This window comes from Bos taurus, chromosome 2 (assembly GCF_002263795.3).
Source record: "Bos taurus isolate L1 Dominette 01449 registration number 42190680 breed Hereford chromosome 2, ARS-UCD2.0, whole genome shotgun sequence".
Taxonomy (NCBI): domain Eukaryota; kingdom Metazoa; phylum Chordata; class Mammalia; order Artiodactyla; family Bovidae; genus Bos; species Bos taurus.
In genome coordinates, this window is record NC_037329.1 from 9,814,683 (window position 1) to 9,833,057 (window position 18,375).

The 18,375-nt window shown below is 36.3% G+C and overlaps 1 non-coding gene across 1 annotated transcript; it reads right to left on the reverse strand.

Annotated features, from left to right (window-relative positions):
• Positions 1 to 6,143: 6,143 nt before the first annotated feature.
• TRNAG-UCC (transfer RNA glycine (anticodon UCC)) lies at positions 6,144 to 6,216 on the reverse strand. Its single transcript has one exon. It is a non-coding gene; the product is annotated as a tRNA-Gly (tRNA).
• Positions 6,217 to 18,375: the final 12,159 nt, after the last annotated feature.

Below are 18,375 nucleotides of genomic sequence, written 5' to 3' on the forward strand. Positions count from 1 at the left end.
AAATTCTTTTCATGTGTACATGGAACGTTCTTCAGGATAGGCCATATACTAGATAACAAAAGTCTCAACAAACGTAAGAGGATAGAAATTACCTGAAGTATTTTTTTCAACTGCATCAGTATGAACTAGAAATCAACTACAGAAAGGAAAACAGGAAAAGAATAAACATGTAGAAACTAAACAACGTGCCACTAAAATCTAGTGGATCAACAGTGAAATCAAAGAGAGAATCAGAAAATATTTTGAGACAAATGAAATTGAAAACATAACTTTCCAAAATATATGTGATGCAGGTAAATCACATTTAAGAGGGAATTTCACAGTGATAAAGGCTTTCTTCAAGAAGCAAGAAAAATCTCAAACAATCTAACTTATCCAAATAAAAGCTGATCTTTTTAACAGTTGATCTTTCGGCAGAAACTCTGCAGGCCAGAAGGGAATGGCAGGATATATTTAAAGTACTGAAAGGGAAAAATGTACAACCGATGTTACTCTATCTGGCAAGGATCTCATTCAAAATTCATGGAGAAATCAATAGCTTTACAGACAAGCAAAAGTTAAGAGAATTCAGTACCATCAAACCAGCTTTACAACAAATGTTAAAGGGACATATATAGTCAGGAAATACAAGAGAAGAAAAAGATCTACAATAACAAACCATAAACAATTAAGAAAATGGCAATAGGAACACATATATCAATAATCACTTTAAATATAAATGGATTAAATGCTTCAACAAGAAGAAACAGAATGGCTGAATGGATACAAAAACAAGACCCATATATATGCTGCCTACAAGAAACCCAACACATATAGACTGAAAGTGAGAGTATGGAAAAATTGGAAGCAAAAGGCAAAGGAGAAAAGGAAAGATATACCTATGTGAATGCAGAGTTCCAAAGAATAGCAAGGAGAGATAAGAAAGCCTTCCTCTGTGATCAATGCAGAGCTATAGAGGAAAACGATAGAATGGGAAAGACTAGATATCTCTTCAGGAAAATTAGAGATATCAAGGGAACATTTCATGCAAAGATGGGCACAATAAAGGAGAGAAACGGTATGGACCTAACAGAAGCAGAAGATATTAAGAAGAGGTGGCAAGAATACACAGAACTGTACAAAAAAAATCTTCATGACACAGATAACCCATGATGGTGTGATCACTCACCTAGCTAGACATCCTGGAATGGGAAGTCATGTGGGCCTTAGGAAGCATCACTACAAAGCTAGTGGAGGTGATGGAATTCCAGTTGAGCTATTTAAAATCCTAAAAGATGATACTGTGAAAGTGTTGCAGTCAATATATCAGCAAATTTGGAAAACTCAGCAGTGGCCACAGGACTGGAAAAGGTCAGTTTTGATTCCAATCTCAAAGAAAGGCACCATCAAAGAATGTTCGAACTACTGACAACTGCACTCATTTCACATGCTAGCAAAGTAATGCTCAAAATTCTCTAAGCTAGGCTTAAACAGTAGGTGAACCAAGAGCTTCCAGATGTTCAAGCTGGATTTAGAAAAGGCAGAGGAACCAGAGATCATATTGCCAACATCTGTTGAATCATAGAAAAAGCAAGAGAATTTCAGAAAAAACATCTATTTCTGCTTCATTGACTATGCTAAAGCCTTTGACTGTGTGGATCACAACAAACTGTGGAAAATTCTTCAAGAGATGGGAATACCAGACCACCTGACCTGCCTCCTGAGAAATCTGTAAACAGCTCAAGAAGCAACACTTAGAACTGGACATGGAACTATGGACTGGTTTCAAATTGGGAAAGGAGTACATCAAGGCTGTGTATTGTTACCCTGTTTATTTAACTTCTGTGCAGAGTACATCATGTGAAATGCTGGACTGGATGAAGCACAAGCTGGAACCAAGATTGCTGGGAGAAATATCAATAACCTCAGATATGCAGATGACACCACCCTTATGGCAGAAAGTGAAGAGGAACTAAAGAGCCTTTTGATGAAAGTGAAAAAGGAGAGTTAAAAAGCTGGCTTAAAACTCAGCATTCAAAAAACTAAGATTACAGAATCCAATCCCATCACTTCATGGCAAATAGATGGGGAAACAATAGAAACAGTGACAGACTTTATTTTTTTGGGCTCCAAAATCACTGCAGATGGTGACTGCAGCTATGAAATTATGAGACACTTGCTCCTTGGAAGAAAAGCTATAACTAACCTAGACAGCATAATAAAAAGCAGAGATATTACTTTGCCAACAAATGTTCATCTAGTCAAAGCTATGGTTTTCCCAGTAGTCATGTATGGATGTGAGAGTTGGACTATAAAGAAGGCTGAGGACAGAAGAATTAATACTCTTTAACTGTGGTGTTGGAGAAGACGCTTGAGAGTCCTTTGGACAGCAAGATCAAACCAGTCAATCCTAAAGGAAATCAATCCTGAGATTCATTGAAAGGACTGATGCTGAAGATGAAAGCTCGAATACTTTGGCTACCTGATATGAAAAGCTGACTCATTAGAAAAGACCCTGATGCTCACAAAGACTGAAGGCAGGAGGAGAAGGGGATGACAGAGGATGAGATGGTTGGATGGCATCACCGACTTGATGGACATGAGTTTGAGCAAGCTCCAGGAGATGGTGAAAGACAGGGAAGCCTTGTGTGCTGCAGTCCATGGGGTTCCAAAGAGTCAGACATGACTGAGTGACGAAACAACTACAAAAATCACTAGAAGTGAAATTGAATCTGTATACAAAAGTGTAGGCTGGACAGTTTCATAGGGGAATTCTATCAAACATATAAGGAAGAACTAACACCTGTCCTTCTCATACTATTCCTAAAAATTCAAAGAGAAAGAAATCATTCTATGAGGCCACTATTATCCTGATACCAAAACCAAGGACACTGCAAAAAAGAAAATTACTGGTCAATATTTTTGATGAGTATAGAGGCAAAAATCCTCTACAAAAATTGGCAACAATACATAAAAAGGATCATATACTATGATCAAGTTGGCTTCATTCCTGGGTCACAGGATGGTTCAACATATGTAAATAAATCAATGTGATACACCACATCAACAAAAGGAAAGAAAAACCTATTTGGTCATCTCAATAGACAGAAAAAGCATTTGACAATATTCAACATCCAGTAATGATAAAAATTCTCAGCAAAGTGGGTATAGAGGGAACATATCTCAACACAACAAAGGTCATTTATGACAAACCCACAACGAAAATAACAGTGAAAATCTGAAAGCCTTCCATGTAAATTCAGGAACAAAACAACAATGGCTACTTTTGTTGCTTCTATATAACAGTATTGGAAGTCCTAGCCACAGTAATAAGTCAAGAAAAAGAAATAAAAGATATCCAAATTGGAAGGGAAGAGATACAACTGTCACTATTTGCAGATGACATAATACTTTATATATAGAGAAATTTAGTCTCCAGAACGAATGAATTCAGCAAGGTTGTGGGGCACAAGATTAATATACAGAAATCTGGTATATTTCTATATACTAATAATGAAAAATCAGAATAAAATGATTTTAAAAATAAACCTACACAAAAATGGTCAATTAATCTATATCAAAGGAGGCAAGACTATAAAATGGAGAAAAGATAGTCTCTTCAACAAGTGGTACTGGGGAAACTAGAAAGCCAAATGTAAAACAATGAGAACATTCTTTCACAGCATATACAAAAAATAAACTCAAAATTGTTTGAAGACCTAAATATAAGATCTGAAACCATAAAACTCCTAGATGAGAACACAAGTAGAACTCTTTTTAACATAAATCACAGCAATAGTTTCTGGGATCAGTCTCCCAAGGCAAAACAAATACAAGCAAAAATAAACAAATAGGACCTAATTAAAATTAAAAGCTTTTGCACAGTAAAGGAAAACCATCAACAAAATGAAAAGGCAATCTACAGAATGGGAGAAAATATTTACAAACAATGTGATTAACAAGGGGTTAATGTTCAAAATAGACAAACAATTCATAGAATTTAATATCAAAAAACTAAATGATCAAAATATAGGCAGATCTGGACATTTTCCCAAAGACACACAGATGGCTAACAGGCCTAAGAGTAAGTGCTCAAAATCATCAATTATTAGAGAAATGCAAAGCAGTGAGGTCTACAAATAAATGTTGGAAAGGATGTGGTGAAAAGGGAACCCTCATATACTGCTGTGGTGATTTAGTTGCTAAGTCGTGTCCGACCCCATGGACTGTAACCTGCCAGGCTCCTCTGTCCATGGGATTCTCCAGGCAAGAATACTGGAGTGGGTTGCCATTTCCTTCTCCAGGGGATCTTCCCAATCCAGGGATCAAACCCAGGTCTCCTGCATCGCAGGCAGATTCTTTACCGACTGAGCTATGAGGAAAGCTCATCTTGTTGGGGGGAATGTAAGTTGGTGCAGCCACCTTGGAAAACAGTATGAAGATTCCTTAAAAAAACAAAAGTGGAACTACTGTATGATCTAACAATTCCACTCCTGGATATGTATCTGGAAAAACAAAAACACTAATTGGAAAAGATGCTTACATCCTAATGCTCATAGCAGGACCATGTGTAAAGCCATGATAGGGAAGCAAGCCCCATTCCCATCAACAGGTGACTAGATTACAAAAATGTGTTACATATATGCAATGGAATATTACTCAGCCATTAAAAGAATGAAATACTGCCACTGCAACAATGTGAATAGACCTAGAGAATATTAAGTTCAGTGAAATAAATTGGATAAAGATAAATATTTTATGATATCATTCATATATAGAACCTAAAAAATAATACAAATGGATTATATGCAAAACAGAAACAGACTCAGAGACACAGAAAACAAATAACTATACATCAATTCAAAAAAAGAAGTTAAGTCTGGTAGTGCAGTAGATGGATTATCTACAAGAAGGAAGGAAATAGATTAACCAGAGTACAGTGATTAAAACTGTTCCACGTTTGCAAGGGACAGTCTGAGTGTGTAACATCTGTCTTAGTTTAAGTATTACAAGAGCCTTCTTCACTCTCCAAAATGTCCCTTTTGGTTATGGGGATAGGGGAGAGGGTAGGGACAAATTAAGGTGATGGCATTATCTGATACAAACTACTACACATAAAAAGGTAAGCAACAAGGATATGTTGTATAGCACAGGAGTTATACCCATTATTTTGTAATAACCTATAATACAGCATAATCTGCAAAAAAAAAAAATAAAAATAAAAAATCAAATCAGTATGGTATATACCTGAAACTAACACAATATTGTAAGTCAACTATACATCAATTAAAAAAAAAAGAAGAAGATAGATCTGGCAGGGCTATAAACTAATGGATTAGTTACAGGAAGGAAGGAAATAGATTAACGGTGATCATATACCTAGATTTGCGAAGGATAGTTTGTGTAACAGTTGTCCTATTGTATGTATTAAGAGCCTTCTTCACTCTCCATAATGTCCCTTTTACATTCAAAAGTGTCCTGGTTTGGAAGAGACATAACCATGTGACCAAATATGAAGGGAAATGAGAACCTCAGTGATATCGGATAGTAGCAAGGTGAATAGAAGGGAGGAAGGACGTGAGAGAAATCTTGGCATAGTAGAATAATAAGCACTTTTTTGATTCAAGTGGCTGGACAGAAAAAAAGAAAAAAAAAAAAAAACCTCAATAATGGGTTAAAAAAGAAAGTGAAAAAAAGAAAAAGAAAAGATTTAGGAGAGAAAATGATGACTTCAGTTTGGAATCTGATGTACTGGCAGGATATGCTGAGCTGTATGGCAGTTTATGGGAAATGTGAGGCTGGAGATATAGCTGCACATATGGAAATGATAACTGAAATCATAAAGTGAATGACACTGCCAAGGAATAGAGAGTAATCAAAGGTGGCAAAGAGGCCTGGAGGATGTCAAGGAGTACATAGTTACAACTCTCATCTTGTAAATACTAAATGAGGTTAACAGTTCTATAATTCTTGATCATCTTGAACTCAGTCAAAATTACCAACTGCAGATGCAGAATGCTGAGTTTGAAAGTAGCTGATCAGGAAACCAAATGGCGACTTCACAAACTGTTTCCTGCTTGTTATCATTTCATTTAAAAACTTTTATCAACTTTTTCCTTTTGACTATATATTTTGGCCACGCTATGTGGCTTGTGGGATCTTAGTTCCCCAACCAGGGCTTGAACCTGGGGCCTCTCCAATGGAAGTGCAGAGTCTTAACCACTGGACCACCAGGGAAATCCCTAACATTTTTCTTTTGAATGTGAACTTCTGAGTGTTATGTTATAAATGTACTTCTAGCTCAGGACTAGAGTGATTGATACAAGATAAACAGAGCAGTGACACTGGCCACTCAAGTACCTAACATTCTGTCACTCATTTTCTCAGCATATGTGTATGAATAATGTTATCTTTTCCTAACTAACTTGCTGTAGATTGCCAAGCTGAGGTCTCTCCCACCATTATCAGTGAATACATCAAGACTAAAGAACAAAATTAAGCTTTGTATTATTAGTGCATTCAGAACTATATGGTATATTGACAAATTGCTTAGTGTCCATATATGAAAGCCCAGGATTTACTGTTTCACTTACATGGAGATATAAATTTTACCTAGGAAAGACCATGTACACTTTAAAATTACTATATGGAGTTGATAAACATATACATAAGGACATTTGAGTTTAATTTTAAGGTTGCTTTGACAAGTGAGGAAAAAAAGTGCATTTAAAACTTTTACATTTTGTAAGGCAAATTCATATTTTTTTGCTCTTAAAACAAAGCCATATGAAAATATTTTAAGTACAAAATTCTATTTAACTGTCCAGAAAGTTGAAATTAAACCACAGGAATACTGGCCTACTTTTAAGCTTGTCTCCTTTCAAAGAAACCTCAATGTTTCAGTATCGAGAGTATATACATAATCTACAAGTCTAACTGAAAACAGTGGCTTTGCAATTATTTAACTATCTTTTCCTTCATTTTAAAAATTCATTTTTTGGAGGAAAACAGTTTTAAAGTAGGCCACGTATTTCTTCATATATCTAAAAACAAATGGTACATTGCACTGGAATCATATTAACTTTATGAATGAGAAAATAGAGAAGGATAATTAATATTTTCAAGAAATTTCAAACCTTTTAAACCTTAAACTACGGTCAAAATGACAAAGTGCAGAAACTCTATTATGATTCTCTGAAAAGTAGACAATGTGTTTTTAATACCTGCTTGGAAGAGAACCGTGTGTTTCCAGTTAAAATTCAGATTCTTTGCCAATACTGTGAAATGAATTCAAACAGTATGGGAATCTGCAACATGCAGTTTATTACTCATCAATGCAACCAATTTTTCCAGGTTGGCACTGGGCCTCTCAGTGTAAAACTGCTAATTTTTAATACAACCACCATGGGAAGCTTGTTCCTGATGGTAAAGCACATTCAGTAATAAATTGTAAACAGTAACTAAATGACTGGCTAGAATTTCTCTAGACAATACCCTGTTTGACATTATTAATGGTTTTATCTTTGCTTTTTTGAAAATGAACTGCAATATTCATGTCATTAGAAAAATTCTGCAAACCATTTTTGGCAAGTTAATATGTATAGTAAACAATCTATGCAGATGTTGAACATCCTAGGATGATCATACAGCTAAATAATTATGTCAATATGTTCAGAGGATAAGGCAAAATAAACTGTTATTTTCTATGTTCCCTGAATTTCTAAGCTCACGTTTTAAAGCTGAGATCTTGAACAGGTTATTATCACTTCAAGTGTTTTCCTCAATTTTAGGGTGCTATTAACTTCAGTTTGCTTCATTAACATATGGGCAAGTAAATGAAACAAGAAAACCAAAGTGGTCAAATGTGTCCAAAGAATTCTTTTGTATACCAAAAGATCCAATTTAAAGCAACAGTTTTTAAGCATAAGGAAATGAAAAGAAGACATAAAGATATACTTGTATTTTCTCTGAGAAGGTCACTCACTTCTATAAAGTTCTATAGTTATTGTGGGTTTTACATAAAAATATCCGGGAAAGATAAAGCAGTAATTTCGAGAGATCTTCCATGTTACATAAAATCACTTTAAATACAGATATATCTCAACAGTGAACTCAAGAACTATGTAAAAGAGCATTTTCTCAGCCACTCAGTAGACTCCTGAAGTTCTTTCCCTTGAAGTTTGTGACACCCATTTATATTACACCTGAGTTATTTTCACATTCAAAAAATAATTTTCATGAGATTTTAATACTTTATACTATATTCTCATACAGAGAATATATACTGCAATGCTTAATCATTAAAAAAAGAATTTTAAGGGAAAATAACAATTTTTTGAATATGAATATTCTTAGTATTAGCAACAGAGAAGGCAATGGCACCCAACTCCAGTACTCTTGCCTGGAAAATCCATGGATGGATGATCCTGGTTGGCTGCAGTCCATGGGGTCGCGAAGAGTCGGACACGACTGAGCGACTTCCCTTTCACTTTTCACTTTCACGCATTGGAGAAGGAAATGGCAGCCCACTCCAGTGTTCTTGCCTGGAGAATCCCAGGGACAGCGGGGCCTGGTGGGCTGCTGTCTATGCCGTTGCACAGAGTCGGACACGACTGAAGCGACTTAGCAGCAGCAGCAGTATTAGCAAAGCTATTACTGTCGAATAGATTTTTATGAGTAGTACTGACTGAAAAACATAAGCTATCCAAAGTAAACACAGGAAATATGGGGAAGAATTAATTAGGGGTTTGGTACTTTGTGAACCCCCACATTCTTACCAAATTGTGTAGAGAAAGTCAAGTTTCATTCAAAAATTTCCTGTATTAAAGAAAAAGTGCATGTCTAAATTTAGATTTTACTTCCACTTCTGGCCAAAATGACACAATGAATCAGATATACCCCTGCTTGAAACAAAAAATCATATGTAGTATATAAAAAATTACTAGAGCTAATCAATGAATATAGTAAAGTTGCAGGATACAAAATTAACACACAGAAATCCCTAGCATCCTTACACAATAACAGCGAGAAAACAGAAAGAGAAATTAAGGAAATAATTCCATTCACCATTGCAATGAAAAGAATAAAATACTTAGGAATAAACCTACCTAAAGAAACAAAAGACCTATATATAGAAAACTATAAAACACTGATGAAAGAAATCAAAGAGGACTCAAATAGATGGAGAAATATACCATGTTCATGGATCGGAAGAATCAATATAGTGAAAATGAGTATACTACCCAAAGCAATCTAGATTCAATGAGATCTCTATCAAGCTACCAACGGTATTTTTCACAGAGCTACAACAAATAATTTCACAATTTGTATGGAAATACAAAAAACCTCGAATAGCCAAAGCAATCTTGAGAAAGAAGAATGGAACTGGAGGAATCAACCTGCCTGACTTCAGACTATACTACAAAGCTACAGTCATCAAGACAGTATGGTACTGGCACAAAGACAGAAACATAGATCAATGGAACAAAACAGAAATCCCAGAGATGAATCCACGCACCTATGGACACCTTATCTTTGACAAAGGAGGCAAGAATATACAATGGAGAAAAGACAATCTCTTTAACAAGTGGTGCTGGGAAAACTGGTCAACCACTTGTAAAAGAATGAAACTAGAACACTTTCTAACACCATACACAAAAATAATCTCAAAATGGATCAAAGTTCTAAATGTAAGACCAGAAAATATAAAACTCCTAGAGGAAAACATAGGAAAAACACTCTCTGACATAAATCATAGCAGGATCCTCTATGACCCACCTCCCAGAGTAATGGAAATAAAAGCAAAAATAAACAAATGGGACCTAATTAAACTTAAAAGCTTTTGCATAAAGAAGGAAACTATAAGCAAGGTGAAAAGACAGCCTTCAGAATGGGAGAAAATAATAATAAATGAAGCAACTGACAAAGAATTATTCTCAAAAATATACAAGCAACTCCTGCAGGCCAATTCCAGAAAAAAAAAAAAAAAAAAAGCCCACCTAATCAAAAAATGGGCCAAAGAACTAAATAGACATTTCTCCAAAGAAGACATACAGATGGCTAACAAACACATGAAAAGATGCTCAACATCACTCATTATCAGAGAAATGCAAATCAAAACCACAATGAGGTACCATCTCACGCCAGTCAGAATGGCTGCGATCCAAAAGTCTACAAGCAATAAATGCTGGAGAGGGTGTGGAGAAAAGGGAACCGTCTTACATTGCTGGTGGGAATGCAAACTAGTACAGCCACTATGGAGAACAGTATGGAGATTCCTTGAAATACTGGAAATAGAACTGCCATATGATCCAGCAATCCCACTGCTGGGCATACACATCGAGGAAACCAGAATTGAAAGAGACATGTGTATCCCAATGTTCATTGCAGCACTGTTTATAATAGCCAGGACACGGAAGCAACCTAGATGTCCATAGGCAGACGAATGGATAAGAAAGCTGTGGTACATATACACACTGGAATATTACTCAGCTATTAAAAAGAATGCATTTGAATCAGTTCTAATGAGGTGGATGAAACTGGAGCCTATTATACAGAGTGAAGTAAGTCAGAAAGAAAAATACTAATACAGTATATTAACACATATATATGGAATTTAGAAAGATAGTAATGATGACCTTATATGTGAGATAGCAAAAGAGACACAGATGTAAAGAACAGACTTTTGGACTCTGTGGGAGAAGGCAAGGGTGGGATGATTTGAGGGAATAGCATTGAAATATGTATATTATCATATATGAAATAGATCACCAGTCCAGGTTTGATGCATGAGACGGGGTGCTCAGGGATGGTGCACTGGGATGATCCTGAGGGATGGGATGGGGAGGGAGGTGGGAGGGAGGGTCAAGATGGGGAACACATGTACACCCATGGCTGATTCATGTGAATGTATGGCAAAAACTACCACATTATAATTAGCCTCCAACTAAAATAAATTAAAAAGAATAATAAAAAATGGTTTTCAAGATACAAATATTAGACAATAGGCAATGATTTCTGAGAGATGAGAAAAGAAAGTGACCCCCATGACTTTTCCAAGTTTACTGCCTGGAGTTTCTAGTTATAGGATAGGAAGAGGAAACCCAGAAGGAGTCTAGGGAAGCCCAGGCAGCTAGAATTTACAAGGCAAAGTGCCAGAGATGAGAGCCACACACCACACCAAGGGTCCCTTCTTAGGTCTTCAACTGAGTACTAATGACCAGCCCATGCATGGAAACTACCTAAGGCTGGAGAAACAAACAAACAAACAAACAAACAAAAAAAACCCACACTTGACAGTTTCAGAGAGAATTAATACTTGAAGCTCACACAGGCTACAACAGTTCCTGTTCTCAACTATCAGACAGGAAAATCTCATAAATTCATGGGGCATCTGGCACAATATTCAGAAAGGCTTTGCCTCACTTGTAGAAAATTAGACCTGGATGGCACCCCACTCCAGTACTCTTGCCTGGAAAATCCCAGGGACGGAGAAGCCTGGTAGGCTGCAGTCCATGGGGCTGCTAAGAGTCGGACACGACTGAGCAACTTCACTTTCACTTTTCACTTTCATGCATTGGAGAAGGAAATGGCAACCCACTCCAGTGTTCTTGCCTGGAGAATCCCAGGGACGTGGGAGCCTGGTGGGCTGCCGTCTATGGGGTCGCACAGAGTCGGACACGACTGAGGAGACTTAGCAGCAGCAGCAGCAAATCTTCCCAAGTAACTTAAGTGAATACAAAACAAAGCTTACGAATATTTAGAGAAATACGAAAATACCAGCACTCAACAAATTCAAAGTGTCTATCATCCAACCAAAAATTATCAGGGGAAAAAAAAGGCAGGAAAATACAACCCATAAGGAGGAAAAAATTCAGTCAATCAAAACTAACAAAGATTATGACTAGTAAGTGAATGGAAAAAAGGGAAATCATATGAAATATTCAATCTCCCCCAAAGGTAGTAAAAATTAAAAAGGGACACAAAGAAATAGAACAAATAGAAAATAGTAAGACTATAGACTTTAACCCACTCTTGTGAATCCAATTATTATATGTAAATGGTCTAAGCACTCCAGTGAAAAGATAGAGAGATAAGATTGGATAAAAAAGCAAGACCCAACTATATGCTGCCTAAAAGAAACCCTTTAAATAAAGACACAAATAGGTTAAGTGGAAAGGAGGAAAAAACATGTCAAAAGGATACAGAATTACTGAAAAACACTACTGATCAATATGACGTAATAAACATGTAAAGAACAAACAGCAGAAATGTACATGGGACATTCACCAAGGTGAACTATACTCTAAGCCGTAAAACAAGTCCCAATAATTTAAAAAGAATCCAAGTCATAGAAAGTATGTTCTCTGACCACAATAGAATCAAGAGTCAATAACATGGTCAAAGGGCAATTATAAAGAATTTTGATCTGAATTAAAAAGGAAAAAGTTATGGGATATATCATATCAAAACATGAAAGTGAAGAGTGAACGTTGTTCAGTTGTGTAGGAGTATTTGCGACCTCACAGACTATACAAACCATGGGACTTTCCAGATCAGAATACTGGAGTGGGTAGTCTTTCCCTTCTCCAGGGGATTTTCCCAACCCAGGGATCGAACCCAGGTCTCCTGCATTGCAGGTGGATTCTTCACCAGCTGAGCCACAAGAGAAGCAAAACATGAGATGAGACGTAGCTAAAACAGTAATCAGAGGGAAATTTATAGGACTCAATCACTAGATTTAAAAAATATCAAATCTGGGAGTTCCCTTGTAGCCTAGTGGTTAGGACTCCAGGTTTCCAATGCAGTGGCCATGGTTCAATCCTCGGTCAGGGAACTGAGATCCTGCGAAACGTGTGGTGCAGTCAAAAAAAAAAAAAAAAAAGTATCAGATTAATAACCTCAGTTACCATGTTAAGAAACTAACAGATAGCAAATTAAACCTGAAGCAAGCAGAAGAAAAAAATAATAAAGATCAGAGTAAAAAAATCAGTGAAACAGAAAACAGAATTACACACAAAAAAAATCAAAGAAATCAAAAGCTATTTCTCTCAGACAATCAAGTTGGTAAGTCTCTAGCAAGACTTATCAGGGAAAAGAGAAGACACAAACTGTTAACATTAAGAATGAGAGCTAATACTGCTTCACATTCTGCAGTAGTATACTAAAAGGATAATAAAGGAAACTATGAAAAACTTTATGCTAATACACTGAAAACATGATATGGACAAATTCCTCAAAGCATACAAACTAACAAAGCTCATACAAGAAAAAATAATTGGAATTTGTAATAAAAAGATCTTCCCTTAATAAAGGTAACTATAGGCTCAGATGGTTTCCCTGGTGAATTTCAAGGAAGATATAATATTGAACACATATCTTCTAGAAAATTGAAGAGAAAGAAATACATCCCAACACATTCTCTGACAGTATTACCCTGATCCAAACTCAAAGACATAACAAGAAAACTACAGACCAACTCATCAATAATGAACAGAGACATAAGTATTTTAAATAAAATTTTATCATATTTTGGAGTCAAGTAGGGTTTATTATAGAAATTCAAAGTTAGTTTCACCATGTTGGTGGTTTATTAGCTAAGTCATATCCAATTCTTGCAGCCTCATGTCAGGCTCCTCTGTCCATGAGATTTTTCCAGGCAAGAATACTGAAGTGGTTGCCATTTCCTTCTCCAGGGGATGTTCCTGACCCAGGGATTGAACCCAAGTGTCTTGCAATGCAGGCAGATTCTTTACAGACTGAGCCATCATATTTAAAAATTTAAAAGCCATATGGTCACTTCAATAGATACAGAGAAATACTTGACACAACCAACATTCAATCTTGATTAAAACAAAACAAATACCACTCACCCCCTAAAAGGGAACTTGCTCAATCTTTTATAAGTATTATATGAAAAACCTACACCTAGCCAGACGTCCTGGAATGTGAAGTCAAGTGGGCCTTAGAAAGCATCACTATGAACAGAGCTAGTGGAGGTGAAGGAATTCCAATGGAACTATTTCAAATCCTGAAAGATGATGCTGTGAAAGTGATGCACTTAATATGCCAGCAAATTTGGAAAACTCAGCAGTGGCCACAGGACTGGAAAAGGTCAGTTTTCATTCTGATCCCAAAGAAAGGCAATGCCAAAGAATGCTCAAACTACCGCACAATTGCATTCATCTCACATGCTAGTAAGGAAATGGCAACCCACTTCAGTGTTCTTGCCTGGAGAATCCCAGGGATGGGGGAGCCTGGTGGGCTGCCATCTATGGGGTCGCACAGAGTCGGACACGACTGAAGTGACTTAGCATAGCATAGCACATGCTAGTAAAGTAATGCTCAAAATTCTCCAAGGCAGGCTTCAGCAATACATGAACTGTGAACTTCCAGATGTTCAAGCTGGTTTAGAAAAGGCAAAGGAACCAGAGATCAAATTGCCAACATCCGCTGGATCATCAAAAGAGCAAGAGTCCCAGAAAAACATCTATTTCAGCTTTATTGACTATGCCAAAGCCTTTGACTGTGTGGATCACAATAAACTGTGGAAAATTCTTCAAGAGATGGGAATACCAGACCACCTGACCTGCCTCTTGAGAAATCTGTACGCAGGTCAGGAAGCAACAGTTAGAACTGGACATGGAACAACAGACTGGTTCCAAATAGGAAAAGGAGTACGTCAAGGCTGTATATTGTCACCTTGCTTATTTAATTTATATGCAGAGTACATCATGAGAAACGCTCGACTGGAAGAAGCACAAGCTGGAATCAAGATTGCTGGAAGAAATATCAATAACCTCAGATATGCAGATGACACCACCCTTATGGCATAAAGTGAAGAGGAACTAAAAAGCCTCTTGATGAAAGTAAAAGAGGAGAGTGAAAAAGTTTGTTTAACACTCAACATTCAGAAAACTAAGATCATGGCATCCGGTCCCATCACTTCATGGGAAATAGATGGGGAAACAGTGGCACACTTTACTTTTGGGGGCTCCAAAATCACTGCAGATGGTGATTGCAGCCATGAAATTAAAAGATGCTTACTCCTTGGAAGGAAAGTTATGACCAACCTAGATAGCATATTCAAAAGCAGAGACATTACTTTGCCAACAAAGGTTCGTCTAGTCAAGGCTATGGTTTTTCCAGTGGTCATGTATGGATGTGAGAGTTGGACTGTGAAGAAAGCTGAGCGCTAAAGAATTGATGCTTTTGAACTGTGGTGTTGGAGAAGACCCTTGAGAGTCCCTTGGACTGCAAGGAGATCCAACCAGTCTATCCTCGTGGTCAGTCCTGGGTGTTCATTGGAAGGACTGATGCTGAAGCTGAAACTCCAGGACTTTGGCCACCTCATGCGGAGTTGACTCATTGGAAAAGACCCTGATGCTGGGAGGGATTGGGGGCAGGAGAAGGGGACGACAGAGGATGAGATGGCTGGATGGCATCACTGACTTGATGGACATGAGTTTGGGTGAACTCCGGGAGTTGGTGATGGACAGGGAGGCCTGGCGTGCTGCAGTTCATGGGGTCGCAAAGAGTCGGACATGACTGAGCGACTGAACTGAACTGACTGAACATCATTACTTAATGATGAAAGACTGAATGTTTTTATCTAATATTATGAAAAGCCAAGAAGGTTTGCTCTTACCATTTTTATTTAATACCTTAATTAAAGGTCCTAGCCAGGACAATAAGGAAGCATTTCTTCAATTTCAATTTTTTAAAAATAGAAACAGATGGTAAGTCAGGCTTTGTGAGGCCATTTGGTCTTTATGGCAACTACCCAACCTGCTACTGTAGCATGAAAGCAGGAGAGATAATGGATATATAAATATGTTTGAATAAAACCTTATTTATAAGAACAGGTTTGCTGACTCATGAAATAATGGAAAAAAGAAAAAAAAATGTATCCAGATTGAAAAGGAAGAAAACTATCTTTATTCACAGATGGTTATCAAATGATCATCTATGTAGAAGACTGTTAAATCTATTTTAAAAAAAGTAGAATGAGTTTAGCAAGGCTGCAGAGTACAATCAAAATGCAAAAATTATATTTCTATATGGTAGGGATGAGCAATTATAAATTGAAATTTTAAAAGTATCATTTACAACAGCATTAAGAAATATGAAATACTTTAGTATGACAAATACTAAATACCACAAAAGATGTCTGAAACTTGTATACTAAAGACTACAAACCTGCTGAAATTCAAAAAGACCTAAATAAATTGAGAGATCCACCAGATTCAGGAATCAGAAGACTCAATACTGAGATGCATATTCTTCTCAAATATGATGTATGGTTTTTTTGGTCTGTGCTGCACTGCTTCTGGGACCTCCGTTCTCCAACCAGAGATTGCATGTAGGCCATGGCAGTGAAAGCCTGGAATCCTAACCACTAGGCCATCAGGGAACTCCCTGGTCTATGCATTTAATGCAAGCCCAGTCAAAATTCCAGTATCATTTTGGGCAAAAATCAACAGTCTCATTCTAAAATGCACATGAAAATACAAATAACTTTGTAAAAGATGAACAAAGTTGGAGAACTTATTCTACCTAATTTCAGGCTTTACTAGTATAAAGCTACAGTCATCAAGAAAGTATTGTACTGACAGCAAGAGAGAGATAATAACCCTTCCAATAAGTGGTGCTAGAATGATTACAGTGTTCACCAAACGCAAAAAAAAAAAAAAAAAAAAGAACTTTTATTCATACTTTGGACTACATAAAAACATTAACCCAAAATGAATGAGATTTAAATTAAAACTGATCACATCAAGTGTTAGTAAGGATGTGGAACAAGCAGAACTCAAACTGCCATGGGAATGTAAAATGATGCAATCACTTTGAAAACATTGTGGAAATTCCTTAAGAAATTAAACATATGAACCAAACATTCCACATGCATTTACTTAAAAGAAATGAATTATATGTTCATACAAAGACTTATATGTGAAAGTTCATAGTAACTTTTTAAAATGAGAGTTCCAAACTGGGAACAACCTCAAATGTCATCAACAGGTGAATGGATAGTGTTAATATACATACAAAAGAATACCACTGACTAACAGAAAAGAATGCACTACTAGTATCTGAGACATTGATAAATCTCCAAATAATTATGCTGCATGAAAGCAAAGAGAAAAAAATAGAGTACTATTGCATATTGTATGATTCCATTCATATAAAATCTTAAAAAATGTAAATTAACTTAGTTATGAGTATTTGCTTGGGGAGGGAAAAATTACACAAGGGCATGAGGAATCTTTCAGTGGAGATGAACATACATATTGTATCTTGTGATTATGGCTTCACAGGTATATACATCTGTCAAACATTAAATTTTACACTTTAATCATGTATAAATTTATTGTATTAATTATGCCTTCTCAATGAAGCTGTTTAAATAATTCAGTAAACATCTGTGAAAAACCATTTTATCTGAATAGAGGAATTAATAGAGATGCTTCTATCAATTTATCTCTTTGAAATTTGACTGATTTTACATCTTTAAATTTAACTTAACTCACTTAATAAGCTCATTTAAATAGTTCATTTAAAATGCTGGCAAAATTCTCCCACAAGAAAGCCATTGTACAACAAATTAATTGTTCCAGTGTCCAAAATACAGTTCTAGTTCTCACAGAAGGGCTTATTCCCGGTTCCAGAGGCACTTATGGTGAATCATATTTATGTATGCATTTAAATTAAATATAAAAATATAAGTGCTGGAATAAACTTGTTAGTAGCCTGTTTGTTGACAAAAACCTGACATCCAATTGGTCCACTTTTCTTCTGATAAGACAACTCATCTGTGTTCATACTTCTGTCACTTCTAATATATTTTTTTAAATAAATAAGGGTATCAACTTTCATCCTTCATAGTTTTTTTATAAATATCATCAATCAGAAACTACTGTAGTAAACCTACAAATTAAGTAATCTTTTTAGTTACCTCCAATGTTGAATGATTAATAATTTAAAATAATTCTTTGCTGCCAGAAATCTTCCTGGGAAGAAAAGGAGTGAGGTGGCTATCAAGGGATGAATGGGGTCTCCTGTATATAAGCCATTCCATACATCAAATGGTTCTTGAAGGCTACATATTAGATAGTTGAGAATTTACCCTTCCCACTAGAAGACTGTTCTGGAGAAAAAGCTCAAAAGACCAATCAAGTAATTTAAAAATTGTAATTAATAGTTCAAAGTTGATATAGTTCTTTTTAGTCCTAGTTTTAAATTGAAGATAAACAAGTTGGAGCTATTAATGACCGCCCCACCCCACTCACCACAGAGCTGAAAGATAAGTTTGGAGTAAGTAGAAAATAAGCTAATATTTACTTTTCCTTTATGACTGGTGTTCTCTTTAGACTTCCCTGGTGGCTCAATGGTAAAGCA